This window comes from Lepisma saccharinum, chromosome 10 (genome assembly GCF_977018435.1).
Source record: "Lepisma saccharinum chromosome 10, izLepSacc3.1, whole genome shotgun sequence".
In the NCBI taxonomy this organism is placed as follows: Eukaryota; Metazoa; Arthropoda; class Insecta; order Zygentoma; family Lepismatidae; genus Lepisma; species Lepisma saccharinum.
This window is the reverse complement of record NC_139238.1, coordinates 13,870,985-13,885,910: the sequence shown is the minus strand read 5'-3', so window position 1 is coordinate 13,885,910 and position 14,926 is coordinate 13,870,985. Positions and strand designations below refer to the sequence as shown.

The 14,926-nt window shown below is 39.9% G+C and overlaps 1 protein-coding gene across 1 annotated transcript in view; it reads right to left on the bottom strand.

Annotated features, from left to right (window-relative positions):
- LOC145994472 (dynein axonemal heavy chain 1-like) overlaps positions 1-14,926 on the bottom strand; it is a 1,132,367-nt gene that overhangs the window by 408,114 nt on the left and 709,327 nt on the right. The gene's annotated exons all lie outside the window — the stretch shown is intronic.

Below are 14,926 nucleotides of genomic sequence, written 5' to 3'. Positions count from 1 at the left end.
TCTTTGACTTCACGATCCATATTTGAGGAACCTCTACCACAAACAAATTACGGTTCTATGTACTACTGGGCTTCGAGCGTATACCGCCCCATATTGCCTGTTCAAGCGTTGTTAGCTCGAGCAAAGAGACTCTCAATTCCATACGCTATCTAGCGTCGACCGTGAGCACTATTTGGCGCTTGGGCGAAATCCTCTTCCTGCAGACTCTACCCGTTTGTACAGTTTTAGTCACCTTTGGTACTGTATATCTTCAAAGAAGTAATTGTACTCGCCTATATGTCAAACATGGTAGAACCTTTTGTTAATCTATTCACAAAGGCTTTGAAACTCTCGCTGCGCGATTCCTACTTAATTGAAAGCGCGTAAATTCCAAGTGAGACAACAGGGACACCTGTGTCCTCAATAGAACGTGGAGGAAGTACAAAAATGCAACCCCCGTCCACTCCCTCGACGGATCGATGCTAACCCCATCACCCCTCAGCCGGCACCCAAGTCCAGGCGAAGACGTGAGCCTTTTTCTCGGACTTCGAAATTGCATTAGGCAGGGCCTTCGTCAGGATCCACGTAGGGCCCTTTAAAGGGCGCAGAGAAATGCAATTTTCCGTACGCACGGAACTGCCGGAACGATCGTTACTGGAGAAGAATCCAGAATTTGGAAGAGTTAGTTCCCTCTCGCAAACGCCCCTGAACGAACAGGTCGCCTGTCAAGAGAGCGAGGGTAAAATCTCTCCTTCTGGCAACATTAAATGGTTGTGTATTACATGGTGAGAATCCCTTACCGTTGCATATGCGAATTCGATGCACATTCAAATAAATATCTCTGAATTTTAGAATTGGTTCAACTTAGGACACCATTCAGCAGTGAGAAGACACTAAAAAGTATACTATCAAACCTCAAACAAGAGAAACCACAAAACGCAAAAACTATATGTACAGTGGGATCCATGAGTATTACCGGGCAAATTGTCCATCACCATGTTCGTGCACTTTATTTGACCCAATAAGAGCTTCAATGATTAAAATAAAACTCAAGGGGTCATTCCATGTCATTTCAACGATGTCAGGACACCCATCAACTCGGATTTCGATGAAAACACTTTTCCTTTATGTTTGAAAGAAATCCCCTAAATTATTTCACTCTATCTCAAACGGTTTTCATTTTACAGCACTTTGAAATGTCATTAAATCAGTGTTGTCTGTCACTCTGGGGAACCTCGACACAAGATACTCTTGCTTACATTTTATTTCTTTTCTCCTTAACCAATCATCATATCTGTTTGAATTTTACACAAACTTCAATGAAATAATGAGGATATCAGAAAAAAATACATCAGCACTCAAAAATTTTACAAATATCTATAAAAAGACTAATAATGGATTTGTAGCCTAATTTTTGTTGTGGGAAAAGTAGGTTACGAAAATCTGAATTTTCATCATGTGGGTATGATGGAACCAAAAACTTTTGATGTTGAAAATCATTGCAAAGACATGCTCTTTCTCTACAAGAAATATTTTTTTTTGGTTTTTTTATTCCTTCTAACGAAAATTTTACGTTTTTTGGAAATTACCTAAAATTTGAGAGTCAATCTGTACCAAATGGTCCAGCACTTGTCGCTCCATCATTTTTAAAATTTTTCATTTGTTTGTTGTTGTAACCCCTGTACAAGGGTAGTTCAAAACAGGCATTATTTTTCTAAAACTAGACTTCGTTTGAAAATGGCGGCCATTTTTGTTTCATGACTTGCAACATTTTTGGCCTAAGCAGACAGTTGCGATAATTACAATAACTCAGCTAAGAAAAATTATAGAAATCTGGGGTAAAAAAAAATATTGTTTTCAATATATTTCAGGCTATATTTTATTTTCCGTATCTTTTTTTACCATATCTAATGCAAATGGCTAAAATTTAGGGTGAAAACTGACTGATATTCAATTTTTAAGGGAAATCAATGTATAGGATATTTTTTTAGTAGGTCCCCAGCGGGATCGAAGAAAGGGAAAGTCATGCGTGTTATTTTCTTTCATGGCCACACATGGAACGTCTGTGCTGAAACATCCCGCCTATTCACTGGACTTATCTCCCTGCGACTTCTACCCCTTTCCCCTACAAGAAAAGCCATCTAAAGTAGCGTCGTTTCACGTCAGGAAGCATAACGGGAGGTTGCAAAATAATGGCTTCCAGTAGCTTTACCAACGCTGGCAAAAGTATATAATTGCCCAATGGGATTACTTTGAAAGTTGTGCACCGGTGTTTTTAATCCGTCTGGTACGGAACTATGAGCAGAGTCGCTGAACCTCTGGATTGTACCTATTATCTACGCATAAACATAATTGAGGGCTATAAATTGAAGAGTTTCGAGTTTCATCTGTTGCAAAATGAAATTCCAAGCACAGCAGGTTGGAGAAATCAAGACACTGGCTAGTAATGCAAGAGAAGTGGTGACTTCCAAAGGATCACGCTACAACACATGATACTCTCAATCATTTATGATTCGATTTGGTAATACCAAGAAATCTATACTCTGGTATTTCTTTTAATGAGTAGGATGCAGTGATGTCATCGATAGCTATCGACAGACTGTTCGGGTTCAATTGAACGTGATGGGTTGTGGACACGCTCGACGTCCTCACAAACAGCCTTCAGACGGATTCAATCAGCAACGCTCTACGGGAGACCTTGTTCTAGGACAATAACCCGGAAATGTGCCTCCCTAGTGTGTTTAGGATACGGAACAGTTGCTAAATACCCCAGTTCCACATGCGGGGAGTTGTTACTATATATCCTACCTCTAAGAGACGCGATGGTTTAGTCAGTAGGGCGTCTGACTGCCACGCGAGAGACCCAGATTCGATTCCCCGGCTGGGTAATCTAGGGTCGGAATTTCTTCTGCCTTGTTCTCACATATAAGCTGCTCTGGGGCTTACCCAGCCTCAAATGAGTACCTGGGGGCAACCTTGAAGGGTAAAGGCGGCTTGAGCGTGGTACTCATCACATCACCTCCAGAATGTCCGAGATCGGGAATGTGTGGGGCCAACATCCCCTAAATGTGCCATCATGGCAGGTGCTATATGAACGGGGAACTACATTTTATTAAGTTATGCTTATCATGCATAGCCTATTAGTAATTTTATATTTTTTTAGAAAAAGAAACATATTTATGCATTTTCTATTGTAGTACATGTCAGCGCAGTTCTCAATTGTCAACTTCTCTGTGTGTTGATTATCAATCTCGGAAAACCAGACCCCAGATTGACTGATATGGTAAAAGACGAATTGTTACCACACAACGTACGTGAGGAGGATGAACGTTCTTCTCAACCTACGACAATTTTTTTACGTCCACTTCGCTTCCACCATAAATAGTATGTAATTGTCACTTTTGTTCGGCAGTGTACAAACCCCACTCGAAAGTGCAATTAAAGACCTCAGTGGGATTTTCGACACCAAGCTCAAATTTACCCAGCACACTGAAATTGTTACTAACGTTCAGAAAAAGTGATTGTTTAATAACGAAGTCAAGCCACGACTTTCTAAAAACAGAACCAACATAAGATTCATTGAGTGAGTTGGTTTTTTAAGTACACTTTATGCACAGTAAGGCTAATCTAGACTGGGCCTACAGTTTAAAGTGGGATCCGAACCACTATGTACCTCCACCGGGTATCGAACCCGGGACCTCTTGACCACAAGGCGACGACGCTACCACTCCGCTATCGGGGAGAGAGAACCAACAAAATAACTTTACTAGAATGTGCGTAAGTAATCTGGAATCAGACTCGGACTGTCAGACAGTTCATAGGCCTGATCGCATTCGGACCTTGTATAATACGTAGATGGTTTCATGTAACCACAAATCACCTAACAATTTGGTCCACAGATACTCTGGTGCGCCAATCAGAATCATATTATCTACGTCACGTCATTGCACGTCACTCCTTCTTTTGGTTACTTGCAACGTCAAGAATAAGGAAATAAACAGCTTCAATGTTGAATACTCGCTTTGCAGCACGTTGTTATAACCTCTACATCAAGCAGATCAGGACAACTCAAGCGGAATCTTGTGCAAAGCAGCATTGGAGAAAATGTCAAATCCATTAATGCACGAGGAACATCCTGATCACATGGTTCCTACCCATCGTGGAATTCAAAACGTCAGAATAGTCAATGACTTGTATTCCGTGCAGGCCATGTGCTCTACAATTGATCCATGGTGGATGCAGTGAACTGTCAGCGTTCTCCACAAAAGCAAATGATCGCGCTTTTGACGAAACAAACGGTATTTGTATTCCAAAGGCCCGTGGAGACAATTTAGTGACGTCATCGTAGAAGTTAACTAACCGTTCATAGCCCTTGCAGTGTTGTAGGAAGTAGTATGAGATTACTTTGGTCTCGGATGACCAATAATACATAATACAGATTATCCAATCAACGATCATAAATATGTAATCGTATGAGTAAACACTTGTAGAAAGGGTCTTTGAACCTGAACCAGTTCTCATGGCGGAGGAAGTAAAGTTGGTTACACTATACTACATATTATGTAAATACAAATAAGCATTGAACGAAAGATGCAGAGGTAATCTAGTGGAGAGTTTCAAGCTGGTTATTATGTTGTGAATATGAAGCTGTACAAGGTTCACGCAATATCGTTGAGGCCAATCTGGAATAGATGTAGTTGAAAAGTTGAGTTTGAGGTTTTAGAATACTGAGAGCTGGTTTCGGATAACCGGTCAGTGGATGGTAACATCCTTACTTAGAAACTGGATCGTTTGTTGTTTGAAATTCTGCTCATCGTGATTGATTGATTTTGTCTTTTAGGCACACTTTATGCACAAAAAGTCTAATCGGGAATGAACCGACAATTTAAAGTGTGAACCGAACCAGTATGTGCCTCCAACGGGTATCTAACCCGAGTCCCTGCCAGGTTCAATCTCCCATTCATGACAATGCTCCAGTGCATAATTGCGGAGTTCATCAGGCTACGTAAGCACAAGAACGAGGGAAACCAACTTCTGTGACACCCACCCTACAACCCAGACTTTGTCCAACGAAGTTCATAAACTTTTTACGTCAAGATCGGCCGATTGTCCTTGCTGCGGAATTAGCAAGTGGTAGAGAGAGGAACGAAGACCACAGCTAGCGATAGCATGTTTCTGAGAATGAACATTTGTTTGTATGTTTTGCCTTAATAAAATTTTGGTTTCTAAGATCAAAGAATGACCGTAATAGTTACATTGGTGGATACAATATTAAGAGCATCTAACAAACCCTTCAATTACAAAATAGTTTTACAGAGAAATGGAGAGGAAAAATGTGAAATGGGTTCAGCTTGGTTAAACTTCAAGATATAACGAATCTAATACGGTGTAAATGAACTTTTATGCTACAATATGATTGAGTTAGTATTTAACGCAATGTTGACGGAAAATTATATAAAAAAATCAAATTTACATTACGAATGTGAAAATATTGAGGGTTTATATGCTTTAGGTAGCTTTCAGACCGAAGTGAAAAGCGACACATGAGAGCGAGCCAATCCAGCAATATTTCACACTGAAGCAGAACGACAGTCCACATAAGCCTGCGTTCGATTGGTGAAATCCACAAGCAACACGTGTCGCTTCGGTGAGAAATCTCCAACACACGTTGACAGCTAATCAACTCGTTGTCCGAGAGCGCTAAGCGGTAACATCAAAGTTCCTGGGTTCGATTCCCGACCTGGGCATGGACGTACCTTGGGATGGTCTCTTCACCCATTACATCTAATCATCACTCATCCTCACCGTCGTGATTATTCAAAGGTAGCAGAAAAGCGACTGCAACAACGGTTCAAATACTTTCAGAGATAATTCCCAATGTGGTCATAAGTGCGCTATATTCCACATGCACCATTGCACCCGACATACTGAAGCACACATTCCTCTCACACGTGCTTCACCTGGTATTGTTCAGATCCCCTGCTGCAATATTGAAGGTTAGCCAGGAATGCTCACTACAACATTAATTTAGTCCCTTGCAGTGGAATTTCCACGCCGCGGAATCTGGATACCGTTACAAGGAAGTGATAGGAACAGCTAAACTGGAGGTACATACACTCCCTGTTCCTGTGACAGCTTGAATCCTGGCATCTCTCTGAGTCTATTTACGTTGGTGTTCTTGAACATCTAGCTTCTGGTTGTAAATAATCTTCAATTGTCGCATCCAGCCAGCGCCCACAAACGGCTTGTACGTACTGTGATGGTTGTCGCCCACTGAAGCAGAAGTCCCACTGAGGAAAAACATGTACAGTCATGGAAAAAAATACTTCCTCAGCACAGCCTTAATACCAGGTGAATTATTTCTTTCCACGACTGTACACTCTGTTTCGGGAATCTATGGAGCAAGGCCGCGTATAACGATATATAGGGGGAGAAAAAGAGCGGGTAGAGCAAAGCAGTATGGCCGACACATATATTTCTGCCGCAATCGTCGCAGCAGAACGCAAGAACCAGTGTTGTTAATCTATTCGATAGAAAAATCGCTACAGTGCGCCGAGCCACATGTGTTCGTAGTACAGGGAAATTAGAGAACTCAGTTCTATCTAAACGTTGAGTTTTAAACGCCATGCATTATAGCCAGGGCTGGGATTAATATGTGCTAACAAGTGGCTTTATATGTACATACATATGGACTAAATCTTCGCTAAATATTGACTAACACATGCGTAAAATTACTCAAAATGTTGCAAAGAAGACTTCTTCGTAGTGATTCATTGTTTGTGTGATTTCAAATAAAGTAAATAATGTATTATTTTTCCATTACATTAATTGACCTGGTGGCATTTTAACTGTTCACTCCCAATAAGCCCATCCACACTGGTACTGGAACTGCAACGACATGTGATACACGACTGACACTACCACTGGTTTGGGGTGCCCACAGAGGGGGTTGATGACGGGCCTACGTCATGGGAATTTGGGGGGGGGAGAAAATTTTATACCAATTCTATATATCTTCACACAAAAATGGGGGGGATTGACTTGTTATTGTTTTTTAGTTTTGGTTATTATGTATAATTTTTCTACCTACATGTGGGTGATGGCGGCGATAGGGTTGAAATGAAACACCACCTCTTATGCCTTTAGAATCGGTTTGGATGGGGGGGGTGTCATTCGCGGTAATTCAAGGTTAGTCGAGCAGACAAACTGTGAAGAATAAGGTTGACTAACAATGGCAGTGAGCTTTAAGTATCTAAACATATATTGCTTAAATATGTCTGTATTATACAGTGACGTAACCACAGGGGCAGGGGGTCATTCCCCCCCAACTTTCGGCGGAAGTCAATTCTAAGGTATCAAGGGGGGGGAAACATTGATGGCCAAGGGCACCTGCAGGGGGAGGCACAGAGGAGCAAATTTTATGTAAATAAAAATTCATTTTGAAAAATTTTCTTGCTTGCTTCGCTCGCATTATCTGCTATTCTCGTTTTCGTCAAGTTCAGAGCTATAGCTAGGGGCGGCGGGAGTCGGCCATGGGCGCCGAATGATCTAAAAAAAAGTTGTAAAAGAGAGAATGCCATGGGGTCCAGTGAAATTATTTGCGCCCTACTAAACCAATATAATTTTTCAATTGCAAAAATTACAGCGCGACCTTCCAGACAAGTTACGGTTAAAGGACCTTGTACCGTACCTGCTTCAGTCGTCCAAAAATGTTGTTCTCTCGTTTCAGGGATGGCTATATATATTTCTTTCTTTCCTTTTTCTATTTCTTTACTACAGAAAGGATGTTTAAGAGGTGATGAACTGATGATGATTCGAATTGAGAATGGGCAGTAAAAACGTAGTCGAAGAAGGTGAAGTTGCAAAAAAAAAAACCGTTAAGACCTAAAAAAGGCTAAAAAAGGACCCATAAGCCAAAAAACGGCAAAAAAGTACAAATAAACCCCACCTTTTTCTGGCCTACAATGACCCGAAATGAACATATATTATGTTGGACCTCGTCTTCGGACACTAGGAAAAAAAAAGGATTTTTCCTCAACTTCCAAACCCTAGTAACGTATTTAAATAATATGTGTTGTATATGTGTATTGAATAAGCTTTGAATACGTACACAATTTAGTGCTATCTTGTTGCATATGTATTTTCTATTTTATGTCGCTCCATGTTGCATATGCGTAAAACATATGTTGTACATGAAAGTTATACATATATCTTCGGAATGTATTTATCATTCATTTTCTGACATTAAAAAATATAGTTTGTGTGCTTGAGTTCCATTATTAGCTAATGTGAAATTGACAGTGTTGAAAAAAATATTTCAAATAGTTTGTTCCAAACAATGCTTTAGCACAGACATCTACCCCCTTTTTGCGTAATTTATGAGGATAATAACGTCTTTGATACTACTACTGGTAGCCATAAAGCCATTATTATTATTATTATTATTATTATTATTGGTACGTTTATCCTGGTACTTGCCCCCCCCCCCCCACCAGACAAAAAATCGTGGTTGCACCTCTGGTATTATATTTTTCCGCAAATTTTGTCTGACAAAAATAATTTGAGTAATTAATTCGGCATAAACAGGGGGTGGGGGATGTGCTACCTTTTTGGGGGTAGTGGGCCTTGGGGAGAGGGGCACCCCTGGAGAACAAATAACCTGCGCTGCGAACGTGTTAAACCTCGACAATTGGATCACAAACACTCCTCCTTAAGCAGTATTATTGCCTCTCTGTGATGGGCGACAGTCGGCTGCCTTTGTTGTACATGCCAACAGTAGATAAGCCGCCCGGATTTTTCTTTTGTTATGAAATTGCCACCAAAGCATACCAATTTTAATATAACAGCTTCCATCATACAATTCCTACAAGAATACATGCCGGTGCCGGAGCCGAGGGTTGAAATGCTCGTGCATCAACATAATTTATTTCTTTTGAGCAATTCTAAAGTGATTAAATATGAACAATAGTACTGGAAGCATTATGGAATTTAACGTTCACTAACCAAACACATGCACTTTCACATACACACGCACACAACGTCAAACCGGTCAATACCTAAAATGATAATTATGGTGCTTCCAATCCAACAAAACTCAGTCACTTAGTGCTTCATTAATACAGTTGGGCACACTAGTTACTAACTAATCAATGAAAATGCACTGAATAAAAGTAGCAACCATTACGTCACACACACTATATTGCTTGTCGAACGGTGTGAGCCGTGAGCTGGAGCGATATTCAATTGTTTTTAATGATGTTTGCGCGAGTGTGTCCAGGAATGGAATGACAATTGGCAACAGTGGCGAAGGTTGACGAGCAGGGTAGAACACATGATGCTAAGAAGCAGGGAGACGAAACGAAAATTGGGATCTGCACAGCTGCAGAGATAGGTGTCGGCCAGGGTTGTTCAATGTCCAGGGTTCTATTGGGTTCCACTGCACAACCGGAACATTTTTTCTCGCACAATTTAAATTCGGCCCAAGTTGCGTATTGTTACATTGAAAAAAGGGTTCCCGGACCGTATTTAAATTGATGCGGGAAAAAATGTTCATGGACCGGATTGAAAATCTTCCGCAAAAAAGGTTCCTGGACCGAATTGAAATTAATTCTGGAAAAAATGTTCCTGGACCGTATTTAAATTGATCCGGAAAAAGGTTCCTGGACCGAATTGAAATGATTTAAATATGAAAAGGTTCTACACTGTCTATAACTCATTTACGTTTGCTGATTTTCTCTCCCCGTCCGAGTTTCAATTTATTTACTATTCCTGGACCAGGGTTGACCGATCAAAAGTTGCCTTCTAAAAATGTTCGGGAGTATACCCTGTTCCAGCAAACTGTGGAGCAGGCGAACGAATTCAAGTCTCTGCGCAAGTTGTTAGGCGAGACGGCTTCACCAATGAACACGTGAGGGGGACAGAATTGCGTGGAGGGGAAGAAAGCGACTTTAGTTACCTTACATCGAGCAGCGTGTACTGCTCCGCTCTGGCCAATAGATTTCCCTCGCTTCTCTGACTCTATGTGCGACTTGCTCCACAGATAGCTGGGACAGGGTATATGTTTTACATTGGAATGTCACACTGCGGTTGTAGAAAACGTAGCTCAGGGAATAAATCAAAACGCTGTTGATCTCTCGTGGGCCAGGTTCAAAAACTCCCTTGTCGAAGAGTTACCGTAAATAACGCAATGGACTGACTATATTAGTGTGGCGTCACATTGAGTTCAAACAAACCCGTCACGTCTTCCTCTGGTATCTGATCTAGAAACCGCAGCCAATAGTAGCCGTCGATGAGGTAACGTGAGGCTGCTGTGTTCTCAGCAGATTTCACAACAGGGACGGGCAGTGCAGCTACCACCAAGTGAAGGAACGCGCGCGAGAGAATGGGGCTACATTGAGAGGGGCAACGTGACTGCAGCGTTTGCGTTTCGCCCATTTCTACCTTGTACCTTAGATTCTCGAGACAGCCAGCACCTGGATTAATCTTTCATGCTCACAAGTGGATAATTGTTTATTGTCAGGTCCGTATTCGATCCAAGTTGCGTATTGTTTCATTTCAATACGGAACTTGGACTCTTAATTAAACTCATTCTAAAAAGAAAGGTTAATGGACCGTATTTAAATTGATCCTGGAATAAAGTTTCCTGAACCGAATTTAAATTGGTTCGGAAAAAATATTCCCGAACCGTATTTAAATTCATTCAGAAAAAAGCTTCCTGGATCGTATTTAAATTGATCGGGAAAAAAGGTTCCTAGACCGAATTGAAATACTTTACAGATAAAAAGGTTTTTTACCGTCCAGAACTCATTTACGCTTGCTGATTTTATCTCCTGGACCGGAATTGAATTTATTTAAAATTCATGGACCTTTAACAACCCTAGGGTCGGCCTCTACGCGCTGCTTTAGGTTAACCGTAGAGCTCTGGATATACAGTCACCTGCAATTAAAATGGTACACCTATATCCTGTAATAATCGCTTAGCTGCAAGGCGTTATGCGTGTGTGTGTGTTACCTAACATTACAAGTTACCATTAAAAATCTGCTATTAAAATCCACATATCGCCGAGACTCCCAGATGGCGTAGTGGTAACGTAATCGCCTTACAATCACAATGGTTCGGATAGCACTTTAAATTGTGGATCCAGTCCCGATTAGCCTATCTGTGCATAAAGTGGGGTAGCTGTAGCGATAAAATGTAAATTTAAGAGTGTGTTAGTCGACTCTCCGCATTTAGATCCAAACATAGACTGCATCCTCGTTAAAGTGTTAATTCAAGGCATTGGGATGTTGTATATTTGTGTAGTGTACATAGCACCAGGTAGCAACTGCAATACTTACTGCGAATTCTTTAGGTTCATAGAAATGCACTGTCAACCTGGTAAAGTTAAACTCCTCTTGGCCGGAGACTTTAATCTCCCTGACATAACTGACTCCAATTATGACTTAACGACTTCGACTGGACCTTATTTAGAATTGCACAATTTCATAAACTTCTCTGAGTTAATAAGCCTAAATGACGTAAAGAATAATAACGGAAAGACACTCGATTTGATTTTGACAAATGGACAGGGAATAACAGTGACACGGAGCACACAGCCACTAGTTCCTGAAGACACACACCATCCCTCGCTGCTAGTACATATTAATCATGTCAAAGAAACCCGCTATAAAACTTGTCGTAATCTACATTACAATTTCAGTAAGGCCGACTTTCCATCCATCTATCACAAACTGCTTAACACGAACTGGGATGTATTGAAAACAAATAATGACGTTGATCAGGCTACAGACGTGTTTTATGAAATTATATATAAAATATTCGATGAATGTGTCCCCTTAAAGAAAAGCCGCAAAAGACAGTACCCGTGTTGGTTTACGAGCAGCATTATTAAAAGTATAAGTAGGAAACATTACCACCACAAGAAGTGGAAAAAACAGGCGGGAGACTTTCGATACCACTGCAATAAATTTAGCGAATTTCGAACAATAGTTAGTAAGGAAATTATTGATGCATACAATAGTTATGTTGCCAATTCGGAAATAAATATTGCAAAAGATAGCACCCAGTTTTGGTCGTTTGTTGCAAATAAACGTAAGAAAAGCAACAAAGATCCTGTACTGTTCAAGGATAAAGTGTTGTCAGACCGACGTTCAGTAGTCGAAGCTTTTGCACAGCATTTTCAGTCGGTGTATAAAAAAGATCCCCCTAGATACGACATGAAAGTATTTCCTAACCATAAACAATATGAAACTTTGGATAATCTTAATATTACAGAGATAGGAAATGAAGACGTAGAAAAAGCCATTAAAAATTTAAAACCTAAGAAATCAGCCGGACCGGACAAGATACCTCCCTATGTAGTTAAAGGTTGCAGTGATGTGTTGAAATACCCATTGTATCTAATTTTCAATTTAATTCTTGCAAAGCACAAATTCCCTGAAAAAAGGAAAGCCACGGCAATTTGTCCACTTCCCAAAACCAATAACACTAATGACGTACAAGACTACCGACCAATAAGTATACTATCAGCCCCAGCAAAAATATTCGAAAAAATCATGCACAGTTACATATTTACTCACGTAAAACCTGTAATATCATCGTTTCAGCATGGCTTTGTACCACGTAGATCGGTGTTGACCAATCTCTCCGATATTACCAATTTTATAAGTTCAACCTTGGACGAAGGAGGTCAAGTTGACGCAATATATACAGACTTCTGCAAAGCATTCGACTTGGTTAACCATGATATCTTATTAAGTAAATTAGCATGCTTCAATATTTCTGAACCACTGCGCCAATTGTTCGCTTCCTATTTGCAGAACCGTAAGCAGTACGTGACGTATAAAGGCCACACATCTTCAAAGATAAGAGTCACCTCTGGAGTACCCCAGGGGTCTAACCTTGGGCCACTTCTTTTCACGTTACTTATTAACGATTTGCCTGATTCATTTGAAAATTCACACAAATTGCTTTTCGCAGATGACCTAAAATTCTACAGGAAAATAAGCAAACAAGATGATAGTGTTCAACTTCAAAATGACATTACAAATTTAGAAACGTGGACAATAAACAATGATTTAACACTAAATATCAATAAATGCCATTTTGTATCATATACTCGAAAGAAAAACCCAGTTGAATTTCAGTATCAAATATACAACCATACTCTAGCAAGAAATTTTTTAGTCAAGGATTTAGGGGTTATTTTTGATTCAAATCTTACTTTTAATAAACACGTAGAACAAATAATTAGTGAAGCGTTCAAGAGCCTTGGGTTCATTCTTAGAATGGGGAGGGATTTCAAGAGTATAGACACACTAAAAGTTTTGTATTATTCGTATGTAAGACCAAAACTCGAATATGCATCTGTTATATGGAATACAGACACAGCAAAGTACAGTGAAGCAATTGAAAGAGTCCAATCACGATTTCTAAGATTTTTAAAATACAAATTTCAGAAAGTTTACCCCACATTTGAACACTACGACAACCTAATATATGAAAGTCGGTTTACAAAGCTGTGCCATAGAAGAACGTTACAGGAAATAGTATTCTTGTGGAAGTTGTTAAATAACGAAGTAGATGCTGAACATCTACTCTGCCAGATAAATGTTCGAATCCCGTCGTCGAAAACTAGACTCAAGAACGAAGTTTTTCTTATAAAGAAGGCTAGATCGGAAATTAAAAAGAAATCTCCATTGTGGAGAATGTGCACCAGTTACAATAAATTGCTAATCAAGAATAACACCATTGACATCTTTTCTATGAACCTAAGGGACCTCAGTAAAGCCACTATTAACACAATAACCTAAGCTTAAACACATAATTTCCTAATGAAATAAAATGTGATCAAGTGTGTGTGTGTGTGTGTGTGTATATATATAGGAAATAATTTTAATGTATTTTATGTAGGTGTGTGTATATATATATATATATATCTATATTACAGAAATATATGTAATTGTATTCACTATGTATCCTTCACATGGGCTCTGTAATTAGGTATGTACCTGTTGAGTTCGATAAATAAATAAATAAAACAACAACAATCCAATTCGCATAGAGAGGAATTCACAAGTTGGTTGACGAGATTCGAACCTGCAACTTAGGATGGCGAGATTGTGAGTCGAACACTCGAATTGCTGGTAACCAAGGTTGACATATTCCACTTCAGATGTATTCTTTGGAACTACACCTTTTCATTTGCGTCTTTCTGCGTATTTAATGTTAACTCGACATCACCATACCCTGGAGTGAAATTATGTAATAGTTCGTTGACATGTGCAGTACATTATTTGAAACGAGCTACCTTTGTTTGGTTTCAACGAAAAACCATCCACGCTCAACCACAAAAGAGACTAGTTTGATTTCCGTTGACAAAAGAATTCTCAGGAAATCGTCGAACTATCTCAGTTATGTAAAGAACGCCCTGATAAGATTTCCTTCACCTTAGAAATCAGAGTCAAAGGACACAGGAATCCCAATTATTCGCTCTCCTGCTCCGCGATTCTCTATAAACGCCGTTCGAGTCTCTTAACCGACAAGCGGAAGATATCTTTCGCAAGATATGGACAGTGTTGGCAACTGTGAGGACATATCCCTACACATAGGTACTTCTTTTCAAAATGTTTTTGCCTTTGGGGACAGAGGGACTCTTGCTCAGCCGCCGAAAACCCTAAAATTTCTGAAACTTGTAAGAAATTGAAGCGGACTCTGTCTAGAATCCAGGCTACAGTTGGCCTGGCCGCTGCCTAGGAGTAGACTGATTCATCCATTTTAAGAATACCAGCATTCTTTTTGATACGTAATATTACTACAGTTGCTGTTTCAGACAGCAAATTTACTACAGTTCCTGTTTCAGATATGCAATTTTACTACAGTTGCTGTTTCAGATATGTAATTTTACTACAGTTACTGTTTCAGATATGCAATATTACTACAGTTGCT